This window comes from Muntiacus reevesi, chromosome 7, assembly GCF_963930625.1.
Source record: "Muntiacus reevesi chromosome 7, mMunRee1.1, whole genome shotgun sequence".
NCBI lineage: Eukaryota > Metazoa > Chordata > Mammalia > Artiodactyla > Cervidae > Muntiacus > Muntiacus reevesi.
This window is the reverse complement of record NC_089255.1, coordinates 50,026,027-50,045,329: the sequence shown is the minus strand read 5'-3', so window position 1 is coordinate 50,045,329 and position 19,303 is coordinate 50,026,027. Positions and strand designations below refer to the sequence as shown.

The window sequence follows — 19,303 nt, the reverse complement described above, 5'->3', positions numbered from 1 at the left end:
TGGTGTCAGTGGGGCTGTGTTGCTTCTAAATGCTCTGAAGAGAGAATCCATTCCCTTGTCTTTTTCAGTTTCTAGAGGTTGCCTGCATTCCTTGGTTCATGGCCTCTTCCAATATGTTCAAAGCCAGCAGCCTAAGAAACCACGTGGCTGCCTTGGGCCCGTCTAGATAATCCAGGGTCACTTCCTCATCTCAAGATTCTTAACTTAATCACATCAGCAAAGCCCCTTTTGCCATATAAGTTAACATACACAGGTTCTGGAGATCAGGAATGTGGACAACTCTGGGGAAGGGTCATTAGTCAGCCTATCACAGACCGAGTCCTGTTCTGCAGAATATAACCATTAGGATTTGGTCGTGGTTTTGTTTATTTCTGTTTTTGTTTTACTTAAAACTATTTATTTATTTAGCAAACATTCTGTGCAGGGCACATTTATAATTTATAACCTGTTCCTCTCTAGGCATAACCACATCAGAATCAAGCTTCATTAGTGTGAAATAGAAGAGGTCTGTACCTACATAACCTAAAACATCACTGAAACCCAGACTTTAAATGTGAAAAGAACTCTGAGAGATCATTAGCCAAAACTCATATTTTATACTGGGGCAAACTCAGACCCAGAGAAGTAATATGATGTCCCCAATGTCAAAGAGTGAGTTTATGAGATGTTTTGAGACCCTGAATTAGACCTGAAGGAATAAAAGCAAACTGAGAGACATCTTGGAGACAAATAGCAACTGGCTGGAAATTAAGTTAAAGAGGTGTAGGAATCAGAGGTGCTTGAAGTTCATAGCATGGGAGTGTCATGAGCTCAGGATATATAGCAGAGGAAACATGTTTTCTAGGGAAAATAATGTATTTAATGTGTTCTGGAACTTGGACCTCTTTTTGTAGGACTGGCTAAGCATCACTGTGAAATTTCCAGTACTCTTTCTTGTCATGTACTCTCACAACTATGGGCATGAAACTGTAGTCTTCATCTGATAATCACTGATCACTGCCTTTTTTTTTTTTTTAAGTGATATACTTTATTTTTTTAGAGCACTTTTAGGTTGCAATAAAATTGAGCAGAAAGTACAGAGTTCCAACATATCTCCTTTTCCCACACCCAACTTCCCCCACGGTCAACAGCCTGCACCTGAACAGCTCACTCATTACATTTGGGGAACCTACACGACATACCGTCACCCAGAGCCCATAGTTTACATTAAGCTTCATTCTCTGTGTGTTACATCCTCTGAGTTTTGACAAAAGTTTAATGACATGTATCTACCATTGTTGTATCGTACAGAGTAGTTTCACTGACCTAGAAATCCTCTTTGCACCACCTATTCACCCCTCCCTCCCCCTGCCCCCAGCCCCGGTTACCAATTATGTTTTTACTGTGTCTATAGATTTGCAGGCAGTGCTTTTTCTTTCCTGCTGACACTGAGTTAGGCCTCGGGCTGCTTTTAAGATTTTTCTCTTAATCTCTGATTTTAAGCAATTTGATTATGCTGTGGTTCAGCACAGTTTTGTTGTTGTTGTTTGTTTGTTTTTCATGTTTGTTAACATCTATGTGCTTAAAGTTTTCATCAAATTTGGACACTTCTCTGCCATTATTTCTTCAAGCATTCTTTTATGCCCCCTCTTTCTTCTTTGGAATTTCCAGGTACATGAACGTGAGACCATCTTCATTTGTTCACAGCTCCCTAAGGTGCTGTTCACTTATTTTCAGCCTTGTTTTCTGTGTTTCACTTTGAATAGCTTCTACTGCTAGGCCTTCAAGTCCACTGACCCTCCCTTCTGCAATGTCTATTCTGTTATTAATCCCACCCAGTGTATTGTTCATCTCAGACATCATTTTCAATCTCTAGAAGCTCAATCTGTATTTTTTTATATCTTCCACACTTCTTACCATGCTTACATGTCTTCCACCTTCTTGAATATATAAAACATAGTTACAACAACTGTTTTAATGTTGGGTTTTTCTCATTATAGGTTGTATTTTCCTACTTCTTTGCATGCCTGGTACTTTTAGCTTAGAGAAGACAGTATGAATTTTACCTTGTTAGTGATAGATATTCTTGTATTAAACATTCTCTAGCTTTGTTCTGGGATGCAGTTAAACTATTTTACAGCAATCTTTTTGAGGAGTGCTTTAAAACTTTATTGGATAGGACCAGTGCAACCTTGAGGGCTAATTTACCTTACTCTGGAAGTGAGAGCCTTTTATTTTTTTTTATTATCTGTTTATTTATTTGGTCATGTTGGGTCAGGTCTTAGTTGCAGCTTGCAGGGTCTTTATTGCCACACGTGGGATCTTTCACTGTGGCACAGGCTTAGCTGTGAGCTTGGGACCCTAATTCCCCAACCAGGGATCGAACCCATGTCCCCTGAATTGAAAGGTGGATTCTTAACCACTGAGCAACCAGGGGAATCCCAGGAAGTGATAACTGGGAAGTGAATAATTTAGTCAATGCCTTATGTTTACATGTTTTTTTCACCTCTGCTGGTGGAACACAACTCCTCCCAGCCTCTGTGAGTGCCAGGGGACTGTTCCCCTCGATCCTTTCTGCTCATTCTTTTCCAGCCTCACAAAGATTCCTCACATGCCTGTGCTAATCTCTGTCAGCTGAAGACTAAAGGGAGGCCCTCTGCAGCTCTCTAGAGCTCTCCCCTCCTAACACTCTTCTCCATAAGCTCAAACTGCCTGGGAATTGCCTCCCAGCTTTCTCTCCCCCACCAGTGGGAGGGGCCTGTGAGATGAAAACTCTCTTTATGTTGCAAAATGGTCGAGTTCTCTGCATTCATCTCTCCTCTCTGTCATATGCTTACAACGAAGTATTTGAAAACTGCTTAATTATACTTTGCCCAGTTGTTATAAGGTGAGAAAATCAATCTGAATTCTTTTTTTTTTTTTTTTAATGCACATTATACATTAAGGCTGGGTTTCCATGGTGGCTCAGACAGTAAAGTATCCACGGAGACCCAGGTTTGATCTCTGGGTTGGGAAGATCCCCTGAAGAAGGGAATGGCAACCCACTCCAGCATTCTTGCCTGGAGAATTTCATGGACAGAGGAGCCTGGCAGACTACCATCCATGGGGTCGCAGAGTCAGACACAACTGAGTGGCTTTCACTTCACATATGTTAATAATCAAGACAATTCAGCTGATTTTCTCAAGTATGTTTCAGAGTTAGCATATAACCCATATGTGACAATATTGCTGTGTTTTAAGTCATTTTATATTTAAGAGTCCAAAATATATTATAGTCATAAAATATTAATGTTTGTGAATGTCAACCAGTTTTTAATTTATATTCCTTCAGAAACACAATATCCTTGTCATACACACTAATCCATATCACTGAAAACAACCAAAGATGATAATTCACAAACAGTCTCACCTCCACATAAAAGTATAAATTGCCCTGAAAACCTGTAGGTCAAGTTCTCAACCTTTGAAAACAAGCAAAAATGTTCCAGAGCATGTCACTGTAGCCATGTACTTGAGCTTTGTACTTACACATTGTTTTGTATATTTATACATATTTATAGCTTTAGATTTGAGACCTGAATTCTTATTCCATCCTGGCTGACAGCAGAAGTCCTTTGGTATACACTCATGAATACTAGAATTTGGGCTGCCTCTCTTAAAACCATTCAACCAATCTCAACCCTGTATTAAGATTCTTAACAAGACTGCTGATGTTATTGACAATTACAAAATACCATGCCCCACACTATCCATTACCACACTAAAGTCTCCCTTCAGCACCATATTTAAGTAGAATTGTTCACTACCTCACCTCATCCTCTTAAAAAAGGAAAATTCCCTGATGTTTTAATAAAGACCTAACATTTCTTTGGCACAAGCCCCAGGCCTCTTGGCTCTCGCTCTCTGAGGGTTGTACCCCTCTCTACATTACATGACACAACACTCAGCTGAACAATATTCCACCAAACCAGTATTGTCATAACATCCCACATCCTCACCCAGAAGGGCCTATAGCCCTCAGCCTCTCACGTGACAAAATCAAATCCAAGATTCAACCCTAAAAATACCTTTCTTTTCTGAAGCAAACCCCTTTGGAAGTCTCACAAGATTTTAAAAGAGAATCTGCAGACTGTAAGTTGCAGTTTGAGAACTGCAGCCTTAGAGAATAGCAGGGATGTTTGCAGCCCTGCCCACAGTTCCAGGAAACACCCTTTGTGTGTGAGCGCCTTTCCCACACAGATGTGAGAACGAGGCTATGACCCTGGAAACTGAACACAGGAAGACAGAAACCCTGCTGAGCATATTCTGGCACTGACATTAGATAAAAAAACATCCAGAGGCTGGACTTGCTGTCACAGTCCAATAAAACAACAACATGTAAGCATTTCAAAGTGATTTCATTGACATCCTCACCTGACCCTGCAAAAAGTTTGGAAGCAAGAGAGGCTGGCAGAACAGTTCCCAGCAAAACATGAAGAAAGTGAGCCTCAGTGGTGTGAGTGAGGTCAGATGGCTACTTGGTGACAGAGTAAGACCCTGAACTTCTAGGGTCTTCTAACTCCAGGTCAAGAACTCTTCCCATTATGCCCCGCTTCTTCTCTCCCTGTATTAGGAAGCAACCTCCGGATTTCGTGTGCATCCTAGGCCAGGGTTTCTCCACTGCAGCTCTACTGACATTCGGGGCTGGAGAATTCTTTTCAGATGTGAGGGTGGAAGGCACTAACCTGTGCGCTGCCGGATATTCAGCAGCACCGCTGGCCCCCACTCACTAGACACCAGTAGCACCTCCACTCCTACTCTTGACAACTAACAATATTTCTAAATGCTGCCATATCATCTAGTGTCCCCATTAGGGGAGATGGGAAAGGGAGACCAAAAACAGTACCCCTCAGTTGAAAAGCACTGTCTCAAATGATGCCTAAGAATGCTGTGCCTGTGACTGAGGGGGTGTCGGGGACAAAGTTTGTCCTGTAAAAGGAGAGACAGAAAAGCAAAAGAGAGACTTGTGCTTATCCAATGAGTCTGGGACCTGGAACCCAGCAGTGAGGTACTGAGAATTGTTGAGCACCTGGGAGTTAGCTAGAAGGTTCTCTTCTTGGCCATACCCTGAAGTTAAGCTCTTGTGTTCTCATTCCCCACCCCTTGAGGCTCAGCTAACTCTGAGTGGCCCAAACTACTTTCCAAGGAGACATTTCCAGGAGGCAACACAGAATTAGTTAACCTGACCAGAGGCAGTATGACACAGTATTATAGTTATGATGCAGGTTCTGTTCAGGCAACACCATGGATGAACAACACATATTATTAAGTGAGTGAAGTTAGGCATAAAAAAAACACATGCTATATGAACCCACTTACACGAAGTATAAGAACAGGCAACACTAATCTCTGGTGACAGAAGTCAGAGAGTGACTAAGTCTGCAGCGGTATTACCTGGAGACAGATTTCAGAGGACCATCTGGAAACAGAAGTGTTCTGTCTTGCTCTAGGTGGTGGCTACAAGGTTGTAAACAGAGGTAGAAACTCAGAGGTCTACATTTAAAATTTGTGCACCTTACTGTGCATGAATTATACTTCAGATAAATAGATAAGCTTTATCACCTTCATAAAGAATGTCCACTCTGGAGCCAGACTGCCCGGGTTTGAAGAGGACTCTCCTACCTCAGAGGGTTTTGTGAGTGGTCAGTAAACTGTGTGGGGAATACAGTGAGTATGCACATCGTTATAATTAAAGGGACCATACTTCTAATCAGCAGGCACAGCTAAGGATTAGGAGAGGTGCTTCTGCGTGGAACTAACTCCACTCAATGTTATGTGGCAGCCTGGATGGGAGGGGAGTTTGGAGGAGAGTGGATGCACATATACATATGTCTGAGTCCCTTTGCTGTTCACTTGAAAAAATCATAACAATGTTAATTGGCTATACTCCAAAACAAAATTTAACAAATTATTAAATAAACTGAAAAAAAAAAAAAGGAGAGGTGCCTCTAGGCCCCTCTGTCATCCCCTCCTTCCACCCTGTCACTGCACTGAACACAGAGTGGTCCATGTGGTTGAGGCACGACAACTCAATTAATCCCTTTCCTTTGTAGGTACCCCCGCCCTGGTCATCAAGACAGACAGACACATCTGCCATTATTCTGTCTTGCTTAGCTCCTCCTGAATTCTCTCAGGAGGTATACTAAGGCTCTACAGAGTTGTCTACAGAGCTCTTCATCAATAGACTGAATATTTACAGAACACAGCATTTCTGATCAAATAGTTCATTCCGCTGAAGACGGGGGTATTGTACTGTGTCCCCTTACAAGTTATTTTTGGCAGAAGCAGCCCTGGCTCTTATCATCCATTTCTTTACGTTTTAAGGGCTTGCATTAGAAGAACTGCTGTGAAACAGATGAAATGAGGAGCAGATGGGATCGATCTGTACCTTTCTCCTAGCTGTTTCTTGGTAGATTTACCCCCAATATCCTTGTCACTATTTGCTCTTGCTGTCTTTTTTTCTTCTCTTTGAAAAGTGGTTCAGTCCATAGGAAATAAACACAAGACTATGTAGAAAAAGCATTCAATGGTGTGTCAGGAAACTTGGATGCTGGATCCATTATCCAGATGTGTGAGTGATTTATATGTGTTTTAACCTTTTTCTGCGCCACAGTTTTTGTTTTGTTTTAATCTGTTATGTGAGTGACTGTGGTTTATGAACATATATTAGCCGTGGAAGTCCTCCTAAAAACAAGACTCCCAGAAAAAAAAAAATATTAAAACCTGAAAGCAGTGTTGTTTGGGTTAAAACAGAGGTGGACATCAGGAACCTACCCTCTCAAATTCTGCATCCCCTCACCACCCCCTACAGCAACCCCCAAAGTAGCTCCACAGGGCCCTTGGGCTTAGGATCCTAGGAACACAATTTAAAAGCCATTACATTTGGTCTTGCTTTTTAAAGTCATTTCTCAGCCAGGTAAAATACTGGGTTTTCTAAAGGGTCCTTCTTTCTATTTATTCCACAATTTTAATTCACAGACCCTCTGGACGTTAAGAAAACACATAAGTAAAATCCTATATGACATATCTGCATGGAAAAAGCTGGAAGGAAATACACCAAAAAATTAAGGATAGTGGTCATTTCTAAGTGATGAGAATATCACAGCAATGATCACAACCGATGTTGTGTGGTTCTCATGTTCTAACATCACAACCCATAACCAACGTCTGAGAAGACCGTTACACCTCTCTGTTGGGCTGTGTCCCGCAGGCCTGCAGGTCCTGGAACAATACCTACACTGCGTACAGCCCACAGCAGACAAGATGAGGCAGCAATGTTTGCTACTCAGGAGAGAAGGAGGCTGAGCTTCCCTGGTCACTCAGCAGTAAACAATCCTCCTGCCAAGCAGGAGACCTGGGTTCAATCCCTGGGTCAGGAAGATCCCCTGGAGAAGGAAATGGCAACCACTCCAGTACTCCTGCCTGGAAAATCCATGGATAGAGGAGCCTGGCAGGCTACAATCCATGGGGTCACAAAAGAGATAGACTGGACTTAGCAACTCAACAGCCACAAGAAGAGGAGGTTACCATCTGTAGGGGAGTTGACTTCAAGTGGGCTCAGCAGTTACCGGGGACACCAGGACTTGGCCATGTCCCTCATAGAGCCTCAGGTTAACAACCATCACAAGGCAGGTATTTCCCTTGCCTTCACTAGAGTAGCTTGTGGTTGTCACTCACTCATGTCCAACCCTTTTGCAACCCCATGGACTATAGCCCACCAGATTCCTCTGTCCATGGGATTTGCAGGCTAGAATACTGCAGTGCGTTGTCATTTCCTTCTCCAAGGGATCTTCCCAACCCAGGGATCAAACCTGGGTCTCTTGCATTGCAGGCAGAGTCTTTACTGCTGAGCCACCAGGGAAGCCAGAGCAGCTTCCAGACACAGATGAGTGTGCGTGCGGCTCTACAGGATACAGGCACGACGGAAAGCACTTCTCACATGGAATTTCCTCCAGCGTGTCCCATGAGATATCAGTCCCAGAAATGTTCAGCCACAAAAAGGTATGGGGGCAGGGGACAGGGACGACTTACCCCTACTCCAAAGCACAGCTGATGCTTAAACAACGCCGACCTGCATTAAATAGGCTTGAACTGTGCAAGTTCACTTACATGTGATTTTTTTCCTGTTAATATAGTACCTGTACTTATTTTACAGATCTTTAAATTAACTAAGTATGGGGGAAAGTTTGTGTTCAATTAGAGATCACAATATGGACTCAAAAGATCTAGGATTTGAGTCCTGATTCTATCTAAACTGCTTCAGCTTCCTGCCCCTGGGTGAGTCATTTATCTCCCTCTTTGTTTTTGAGGCAGAGATAGCAGGACACAGAGTTTCCACTGCATAGGGTGTTGGCACCCCAATCCCCACATTGTTCAAAGGTCAGCTCTAATCGAGTTTGAGAATCACAGCATACCATTTGTCCCTCCTAGAGATTAAATGCACAGGAAGTAGCATCTTAACGTCTCTGGCTAGCAGGAAGCCTGATTAATGTTGCTCAATACCCATCTCCCAAATTTATTTGACTACAGAACTCTTTCCCCCACAACCCCTATTAATATCTCAACAAATTTAATATGAGAACAGGCTTCACAAAGGCAGTTTTTAAAAACTGAATTGTGAGGCTTGAAATAAATGAGGAAGGGCAAAAGAGGAGAGGAGAGAGAAAGAGATGATTTGGGATCTGGAGGACTTTGAGTTGAAGACAGAACAAAGGACTATTTATGATTCCAAAGAACGTCTGGAACTTTCTTCTCATCTACTAGTGCCTTTTTACCCCAGCTCATTCCTAGAGAGTAGACAGAGGTGAGGATGACTGTTAGTAGTTGAACAGCTCACAGTGTGGAGCCCCTGCCTTTACCTCCCTCTTTCTCCCACAGTTGGCTGACTGTGACACATCTTTGCCTAGGAAGAGCAGAAAATTGAAATTATCCTGATAATTCAGTTCAGCAAATACCCTCCTCTGCAGCAGCCTTGTGAACACAGGTGCTTAGAGCATATAGATACCTAAGACATGTACTGTTGTTGTTTAGTTGCTAAGTCATGTCCGTCTCTTTCATGACCCTAGGGACTGAAGCCCATCAGCCTCCTCTATCCATGGATTTTCCAGACATGACTACTGGAGTAGGTTGCCATTTTTTTCTCTAGGGGGATCTTCCTGACCCAGGGATCGAACTCACATCTCCAGCTTGGCAGGTGGGTTCTTTTCCACTGAGCCACCTGGGAAGCCCAAGGCATGTACCACTCAAAGCCTAGTCAAAAATTCAGCAAGAAGACAAAAAATCCCTTCCTCAAGGTCTGCACAGGGGTCTGGGTAGCACAAAGAAGGGACCCTTCTCCTGACCAGTTGTCAGATGTTTCTTGAAGCTTCAACCCTAAAGCATGCATTCTCATTCCTTCCAAGGTGAGGGCTGAAGTGTAATAAGGGGAGAGAGAACTCCCAGCAGAGGGAACTGTGAGAGTGAAATCATGGAGGTAGGAGATGGCAGGGCTGCCGGGGGCTCCTGAGCAGCTGGGGCTGGGGGACAGAGAAGGATGGACGTGCCGGGTAGAAGCCCATGGATTGCTGCTGCACAGAGATGCAGTTGCTGATGACAGGAGGAGAAAAAAGAGGAGGGAGAAGGCGGAGATGACTCAGGGGGTAAGCAGGTGGCTGGAACAAGGGGCACACGAGAGCAGGATGAGGATGTCAGCAAAAGTTGGTTGGAGGTAGGCGGTGTAAAGTCAAATTCAGTCCTCGACAACTTGAGCAGGTTATATAAGAAGTCTAAGCATTGATGATGATGATAATGGTGATAATGATGACAAAGATGACCGTGAACTCTACCTCCCTTCTCTTCTGGTTGTGGGAGTTGTGGGGGAAAGCAGAAGACAATAATCAGAAAAGAGTTGTCAGGTCTTCTCTGGAGAACACCTGTGGGTAGGTAGAGCTGAAACAAGCTTCCCCCATCCATCCCTGTTGCTTTCCCCACACCCCCCAGCTGTCCTTCTACAGAAGACAGATAGGCCGGGCTGTTCCTGCATCACCACTCCCAGGACCCCAGTGGTCCACATCCAAGACATCGTCTCCCTACTCTCCTTCCTCCTCAGGACCTGCCTAAGCCTACCCTACAGGCCTGATGGCAGCCCCTTATGGGGTGATCCCACCCTCCTTCTTCTGGCAGGTGATGGTCCTCAGTGGTCACCTTCTCAGCTTCCTCCACCCCTTGACTCCCCCAAAAAGCCTGGGATGAGCCATCTCCCTGCAGAGGCAGAGAACCAGTAACACTACATACAAAACAAGGTCACACTGAAAACAGAATAGCAAGATACCCTCCTCTGAGAATGCATTATCTCCAGGGTAGATATGGAATTCTAGTAACACATTCCCTGGGAAGTTTTCAAATCCAGACACACTGGAGCCTTGTTTCAGCCTTGAGCTGGGCAAAGGCCCCAAGGTCGCCTCCAGCCTCCAACAGGCCCTGGCTGCTGCCCCTGCTCGGTCCTGGCGGATGGCATTTCTTAGGCCAGTCTTGCAGCCCCAGTGCTGTGGGCAGCGAGCCCTACCAACTCCAACCCCAGACCCCGGCTTGTTCCCTTCTGTTTCTTTATGCTTCTGCTCCTTCCTGCTGGCCTTTCTGAAGGCCACTGCTTTCTGCCAAGACCACAGGCACTCACACATGTCAGCCCCACCCTCACTGATTCTGTGGTTCTGTGTCCACTTGAAGAGCCCACCTCATTTGCCACCCATATTCGAGATGGCAAGCAGAAGCTGCCTGCTTTAAAAACTTCCTAATTTCCTCCAGTGTTCAACTGCTTCCAAAAAGCCTGGCACATCTCAGCTGCCAGTGTGAAGTGCGAGTTCCCAGAGATGCCGATGGCACTTTCCAACATTCGTCACTTTTGACACATCTAAAATATCCTTGCTCCCAGCACTCCAAGAGCACCAGCCCAGATGGCCTGGCTGCTGGGGATGTGTCATTCTCTGAAAGGCCTCAGAGAGGCCCTGGGAAGAAGCTTCCTGACTGCGACGCAACTGCTTTCCTCTCACCCCCTCCTCCCACCCCTTCCAAAGCTGAGCCAGCTGAGTCCTCCGGGACTTCCTTCTCTGCCTGGCTTTCATGCTCTAGGTAGGCTTTTTCCCATAGAATTTCTCAAACTTGGGCTCCCCACGACACCAAACAATTTGCCATTTGCTGAGTCCAGTCCTACCCGAGGCGAAGCTGTCCACTTGGGAAGCTCCCTGTGGTACCACTTTTACTCTTTCAGACCACTGAAGACCCCACGGGAAGGAGCCTAATGCCCTGACTTGTTCAATAGCTGAAGTTCAGGGCCCCTGAACCCGAGGTCAGTAAAGGCATATATATATGTTGGTTTATCTCTGGGTTTTTAATTCTGTTCATTGGTCTGTGTATCTCCTTTAATGCCAACACCATACTGTTTTGATTACTATTGTTTTATAATATAGTTTGAAATCAGGATGCATGACACCTCAAGCTTCATTCCTTCTCAAGATTGCTTTGGCTATTCAGGTTCTTTTGTGGTTCTATATGAGTTTTAAATGCTAACAGCTGACTCACTGGAAAAGACCCTGATGGTGGGAAATACTGAAGGCAAAAGGAGAACGGGGCAACAGAGGGTGACATGGTTAGATAGCATCACTGACTCAATGGACATGAATCTGAGCAAACTCCAAGAGACAGAGGAAGACAGGAGCCTGGCATGCTGCAGTCCATGGGGTCGCAAAGAGCTGGACACAATTTAGTGACTGAACAACAACATAAGCTCTAGAACCTTGTTTATTTCTGTGAAAAATGCCTTGGGTGTTTTGATAGGGATTGTATTGAACAACAAGATTGGTTTGCGTTTGTTTTCAGATAGTTCATTGTTAGTATATACAAATGCAACTGATTTTTGTATGATGATTTTGTATCTTGAAACTCTACTGAATTCATTTATTAGTTTTTTGATGGAGTCTTTAGGATTTTCTATCCCATGTGCTTCAGCTCACATTCCCCCACCCATGGTTCACTTTTGCCTTACAGAGTAACCCTGGGGCTGTTTGACCAAGTTAATGCTTAATGCTTTCCTCATGCTGCAAGTGTTTATCTTTGCAAAGCGTCAGGCTCAGATTCCAGAGCAGGAGAGGCCAGCATTCCTGTGAGAACAGATTCAGGTGTCCCCAGGTCACCCCTGTTCTGACTCTCTCTTTTCTTTTTGCCTGATTAGCTCTGGTCTCAAAAACTCTGGCATCTTTTATTTACTGAAAGTCAAAGATAGGGCGGTCTTAGGAGTCACACATCTCAGAACCAGAGGGACCCTGAAAGCTTCTCCCAACCTTCCGGTTTTCCAGAGGTGGAAATTGAGGCCCAACTGGTTTTGGGGAAAAGCCAGGTCTAGAACCGTGGTCCAGCTAAACTCAAAATGCCAAGGATGTCTCACTGTACCACCATGGAGACCTCAGAGCTGGCTGGTCCTATGTCCTCATTTTCCAGATGAGGAAACCAAGGTCTAGAAAATCAAATGACTTGCTCAAGGTCAAGCAGGATGAGTTAATGAGAAACCAGGACCTATGGAGATCTGCCAACACACACAGTCCACCAGTAGTTAAATATAAGTGAGATAGTTCTGTGTTAAAGTCACATTGTCTATACAACAGATGGAGAGGTCCAAACAAGAACATGTTCAGTTGCTTATCTCATGTGAAATAGCTTCATGTCAGACTCTGAGCTCTCTTCTGAGTCACCACAAACACAATTCAACACAGCCACACTCTAGACCATAGGAATGCAACTGTGAAGACTGATTTCAGGGACCTCGTGGCTGGCAAGCCTCCCATGGGGTGCTGAAAGGCCTAGCAAAGGAGATTTATGGGTCTGTCCCAGTGGGTAATTTAACTTCCTAGGGTGCAAGAGAGCCACTCTCCGGGGACTTCCCTAGTGGACCAGTGGTTGAGAGTCTACCTTGCAGAGCATGGGTTCAACCCCTGGTCAGGGGACTGAGAGCCCACATGCCGCAGAGCAACTCAGCCTGTGCGCCACAACCAGACAGCCCAGGAGCTGCAACTAGAGAGTCTGTGCACCACAACAGAAGATCCCATGTGATACAACTAAGACCCGTCGCAGCCAAATAAATAAAGGAGCCACTCTCAGAATGAGGCTCAACTCAACAACTTCCTGTGTGACCTTGGTCAAGATACTTATCTTCTCTGAGACCCAGTTTCATTGGAGATAGCATCTACTCACAGAGGTGTCATGAGGATGGGATAAAATAGAGAACTCCAAGTTATCAGCAAAAAGTAGATGATAGCCACACAAATAGCCCTTTCACCAGCCTTACCAATTCCTCCAGCACCCCATCACACCTTAATGAGAACTTTTGGGTTTTATGGATTCTCTGGGTGGGTAATAATTACAGTTACACCTGTGAAGGACTTGTAAGATTGCTTCAGCTCCACGTCAGCAAAATGATCCCACTATTTAACCAAGTAATCCTACACCAGGTAATTCATCCTCATGGGAATAACTATTTGAAAAGAAAAGCTCTGTGTGAAGTTCATTGCAGCTATGTTACAAAGGTGAAAAGCTGAAAACACAGTGCTCGTCTCAGATTGGGAAATGGGTAAATAAATTACAAAGCACTCCCTCGGTGGAATATTACTCAGCCTTTAAAAATGATGAGTACGAATACTGTAGGGATATGGAAAGATGCTTATTACATAATGTGAAATTTTAAAAAGCAAAAAGCAGTTGTATCTGCACAGTTACATTAAAAATGTTATTTGCTTCTGATTACAGAATAGAAACATGACAAAATAAAAAGTCAGTCGATTAGGGTAATGAGAATGTGAGTCTATTTTTTAAAACTTGTTTTCTATTGTTACACCACTTCTGTGCAACAAATATGCTTTTTAAAGAATAGGAAAGAAAACTCAATACTCGCTCCAGAAACAATTTAGCTGAAGGCAAGTTCATTTGTGGGGAAATGCCTGGCACAGAATACTGTGGAAGTGTTGGTAGAAAGAATGAACGAGTAAAGTGAAGAAATGAATGAATAGAACACCAAAGTCATGCCATTGGGAAGCCAAATCAGGAAGAAGGATTTGTGTTCTCTTTTTCAATTTAAGCTACTGGCCCAAGGTCTGTTTGGAAAAGCTATCCCAGGTCTACTCTTCCAGGTCTCTCAGCTCCACAGATATGAGAATACAAGGGTAGATGCGGCACTGGCACACCTGAGCAGGTACAGAGGAAGACAAAGTATGTGCAAGGCTAGGAAAGCATCAGACACATAGCAAACATTCAGCAAACCTTGACCGCCTGCATGATCATCAGTAGTGGCCAGAGCAGAGGCAATCTATCAGAGATTACCTGGTCTCCTCTGAAGAGGAGTGTTATTGTGGGAAGAAGCTGGACTGGGGACAGAAGCCCTGTATTCAATCTCCTCTTTGTCCTTAACTAGCTCTATAATCTCAGACAGGTCAGTTTGTCTCTCTGAGTCTCAATATCTTCATCTTTATATACTAGAACAATTTATTGAGATATTATTATTTTCAATTTATTTTCCTACCAGCATTATTACTTAGCTTAGAGGTTGTTTTTTTTTTTAATGTTTTTGGAGGGGGCATGCCTCAAGGTATGTGGGATCCTGGATCCCCGACCAGGGATCAAACCTATGCTCCCTATGGTGAAAGCTGAGTCGTAACCACTGGACGGCCAGAGAAATTCCTAGAAGTATTTTCAGGACTGAGAGCACGAGCCACTTGAGTCTAATATATGTTCTTCTCTTTTGTAAAAATCTAAACTCATCAAAAAGATAACTCTAAGTATCCCCAAAAGATGAGAAAGTGAAAGGATGCTTAACTCCCTGACTGGGAGAAGATAAGGGCTGGTGTGTCCCCAGGCAGCAAGAACCCAACCAGAGATTTCATGACACTCTTAAGGGAGGAGGTGGCGTGGTGCCCCCTTCCTCACAGGGCTTCCCATCCCTAAAGTACAACCCCAAAAAGTGGAATTTCTGAAGGGACTGTGTGAAATGGGACTGTGTGAACTGGACCGGATATAAAAAATTACTAGTTCAGAGAGTCCTTTGCACAAAATTGGGATAAATGGACTCCACCCAAACCACACAGGATAGGGACTCAATGCCTCATTTAAGCTGATCAAAAGAAAATAAAGGAATGTGCTGCTTGCCACTCAAGCTCTGTGGACTAAGATCTCACCCAGTGGTGAGCTTGTTTTTTAACTGATGTTCTCTCAAAAACAAACACACACGTGCCTTGAAATGTAGCCAACTTCCATGGTGTAAATATTCCCATATGGCCAATTTCAAACTACCAATATTAAGTCCCTGAACATGGAGAGTTGAGAAGAGGTGCACACACCTCTGGCATCAACACACCACTGGGATTCACACATTATGAGCTTTCTGTGTCGAGAAAGTTCTCAAAGACCTTTCTCAGCATTAGAATTCATTCCAGGACAAAAGTCTGAGGCTAATTCATAATGGTTAAAGCCATTCACCTTTATCAAGTATAATCTGCTGATTCTATTTATGTTGAAATATGGTCTAGTAGAAGTGTTGATACTCCTACCTTTGAAAAACACCCCTCCACAAAAATGAGCTGACCCCTTTGTCAGTAAGTCGATGTAAATTTTCCAAGCTGAATCTATTCTTCCTTTGATCTTGTGGTCCTGTGGCTGAGAACAGACCATGCATCAACCCTTAGGGCTACTGAGAGGAAATCCATAAATCTTTCCTTCAAATTGTTTTAAAACAATATATTTTAATCCATAACTCACAATAATCTTAAGGGTGAGATTAGGACTAGAAGACTACTTCTGTGGTGGTGGTGGTGGTTTAGTCATTAAGTTGAAAAAGTTGAGTCCAACTCTTGTGACCCCATGGACTATAGCCCACCAGGCTCCTCTGTCGTGAGATAGGACTGACTACTGCTAATCCCATTTTATAAGGGAAGTACAGAGAGGTTAAGTAAACAACCCAAGGCCATGCAGCTAGCAAACAGCAGAGCTGGGTCATCTGAGCCCAGAGCCCAGACTGCTATACTCATAATCTCTCCACAGCATGACGTCTCTCTCTGTAGTCACAAGCCACGTACAAGATGGGGTTCAATTTTGGGTCTCTTCCATCCATGGGACCAGATTAGAAAGGAGCCAGCAATCTCTCTTCTTTTCTCACCTGGATATAAGTTACCCAAAAGCAAAGGTCAGGCTGTTACACAGAAACTCTCAGAATGATCATCAATAGGGAGAACAATTTTTTTCGCCTTTTCTCTCTTCACTCAATTGCCCTTGAGCTAAATAAGGTGGCCAACTCATCCTGGTTTGACAGAATAATTGGCTACCCTACCTCAAACCAATCCGGAGTGGAATATACCTGTGACTTTGGAACCACTTTAGGGAAGTAAGCCCCATTACCCCGAGAGGATTCCAGTACAAATGGACAGATTTTCTGAATGGCATACTCTTTCATAATCAGATTTCTTGAAAGAAAAAAAAAAAAAATCTGATTCAAGCCAGAATTCCAAGGAAGTACAGGCTAAGAAGAAAGTTTGGAAAGGGGGAAAAAAACAACTTTCCAGCAAGAAAACACAGCCTCTGTTTACTTTCTTTCCTGGAATCCACAAAAGGGGAAGCTGTAGTCTGAGACTACAGGATAGCCAGCAAAATCAGGCAGAGTAGACAAAGAAAACAGAATACATCAGACTTGTGAAAACGGTTTTCCTTCCATCTCTCATCTCATCATCTTACATGACAACAAAATGGTGAAGAGTTGAAAGCAAAAACAAAGACTCATAAAGAACACGTGAAACAGGAATGCAAAAGAGGATGGGAAGATGGCAACCTCTAAAAGGTAATAACTTACCTCAGCAGCTCTAGATCTCAAAGCTTTTTTGAAGACCTGCTATAGAGTTAGCCAAAAAATTTGTTCAGATTTTTCCATATGATGTAACAGAAAAACTCTAACAACCTTTTTGGCCTACCCAATATAAAATAAATTCATTTGAGGCAAACTTAGGAATGTCTGCTGAGTTCAAAACAATATTCTACAGGGAAATATATTCAATATCCTGTGATAAGCCATAATGGAAAAGAATATGAAAAAAATATATGTATAGCTGAGTCACTTTGCTATACACCAGTAACACAACACTGTAATTTAACTACACTTCAATAAAAAATAAAATTTTAAAAAGTAAAATTAAAAAATAAAAAAAAACAATATTCTAATGACCTGAAAAGTTACCCCAGCCATTTCAAGTACCTCATAGGAGCAATTTATGTGTGGGGTCCTTTGGGTTCAATATTACAGTACAGTAATGCTGGGGTGTCACAATAGCTGAGGGATACCACAAAGATTAGTAATTGTACTGTGCTATATAACTACTACACCAGTAACTAAACTGAGAAATTCAGGCACAGAAATATTTGTAAGATATTAAGTAAATGGGAACGTGGGATATTTGGGTCATTGCAAAATTCAAGATGGCAGGCGTGAGAGAAGCACTGCTCACACCTTGGGCAGAAGGAGAAGCCTTGGGCAGAACCTGCTTATCGTCAAAGATCAGCAACAGCAGCTGAATCTGGAAAGGCACAGCAGTGAGAACGTTCTCATTCAGGTTTTCCTATCCTGCTGTTGTCCTAGAAGTTCTGAAGTCAGTGTTGCCCATGTACAGATCACAGGTCTGACCACAGCATCCAGGGGCAGAGCTGTGGCTACATTCATCTCATAGGTTTGTTCCATCCTAAGCAGAGGATATGGCTCAGAGGATGTTCAGGGTAATCATGAAGTCAAGGTCTTCCGGAGCCCGGGAATATTTTCAGTATGTTAACCAAGTGAAATCTCGTGCATGCACGCGCGCGTGCACACACACACACACACACACACACACACACAGAGTTAGTCATTTAAACAATGAATGTGAAGAAATTTCTGTGGCGGGAGAGGGGCATATTCATCCTTGCAGCTCCCGTCTTATGCACATGTGTCCTCAACATCAGCCAATATACACGAGGTGCTCGACAAAGAGAGCAGAAGCACCCAGCTCAGGCATCACAGGCAGAAGACAGGTCCTGACTCCTACCAGGGCTTTTTACTGTAGAATCGTAGGTTCTGCCCTAAGCCAGCTCAGTTGCCTGCAGTCATCCACCTAACGATGTCCTTCTCCCCACCAAAAAAAAGAATAATAATTAACTCTTATATGAAATTTTAGGAACGCTCGAACCTGGGGGCTGATTTAAGAACAGAGAAATCACTTGCTGTAAATAATATCAGAACTGTAGTGGCTGCACCCAATTTCTCCTCCTGACTAATTCTGAAGATGTTTTGCTGCTCCGGGAACCCACTGTTCCATGCAGACAACCCCAAGCCTCTCCAGCCCTTTAGCTTGCTTTCCAGGCTACAGAGGCTAACTCCCTCGGAAGGTTTTGACTGTCTGCCTTAGTTAACATTCTCCCTCTCAAAACCATAACCTCATTCCCAGCTTATCACCGGTGTGTATTTATCTGTTCTAAAGATACGAGAAAATAATGATTTCAGAAGCCATGCCTGAAGAAGGAAAAGTTCCTAACCAATATAATGAGGATCAATTTCCTCACACATAACGAAATCATTGAACTTCCTAACCATTTACTCATGAGTTGTGAGGCTGAAATGAGTTCATACAAATAAGACTGTCGGAAAAGTGCCTGGCACAGAGAAGGCACTAGATAAATATTAGCTTTAAAAAGTGCTGAATATCAATTTGGATGCATATGCCTATATAAAGAGATACAAATATGATCACACCTAAGAAGCCAATGATTCTACTTTGGGGAATCTTTTTTTTCCCTTTTTTAAATTTATTTGGCTGCTCCGGGTTTTAGTTGCAGCATGCTGATCCTTAGTTGTAGCATGTGGGATCTTTAGCTTCAGCATATGAACTCTTAATTGCAGCATGTGGGATCTAGATGCCTGACCAGGGATTGAATCTGAGCCCCCAGCACTGGGAGAGCAGAATCTTAGCATTGGGAGTACAGGGAAGTCCCTTCATCGGGGAATCTTTACTAAAACAATACTCACAGATTCAGACAAAGATTTATGTATAAAGACGGTCATCAGAGCATTGTTAGTAACAGGAACCAAAAAAAAGTAAACTGGAAACAACCTAAATGTCCCACAATAATGAAGCAAACAATGCTACTTTCCAAGCATATTTCTAAAGAATTTTTAATGCTGTAAGAAAATTATCGTGATGGGTAAAAAGGGGTATAAAACCATTCACAGGACTTCCCTGGTAGTCCAGTGGTTAAG

At 43.4% G+C, this 19,303-nt stretch overlaps 1 protein-coding gene across 1 annotated transcript in view; it reads left to right on the top strand.

The window, feature by feature from the left end:
* LIPC (lipase C, hepatic type) overlaps positions 1–19,303 on the top strand; it is a 179,279-nt gene that overhangs the window by 122,490 nt on the left and 37,486 nt on the right. The gene's annotated exons all lie outside the window — the stretch shown is intronic.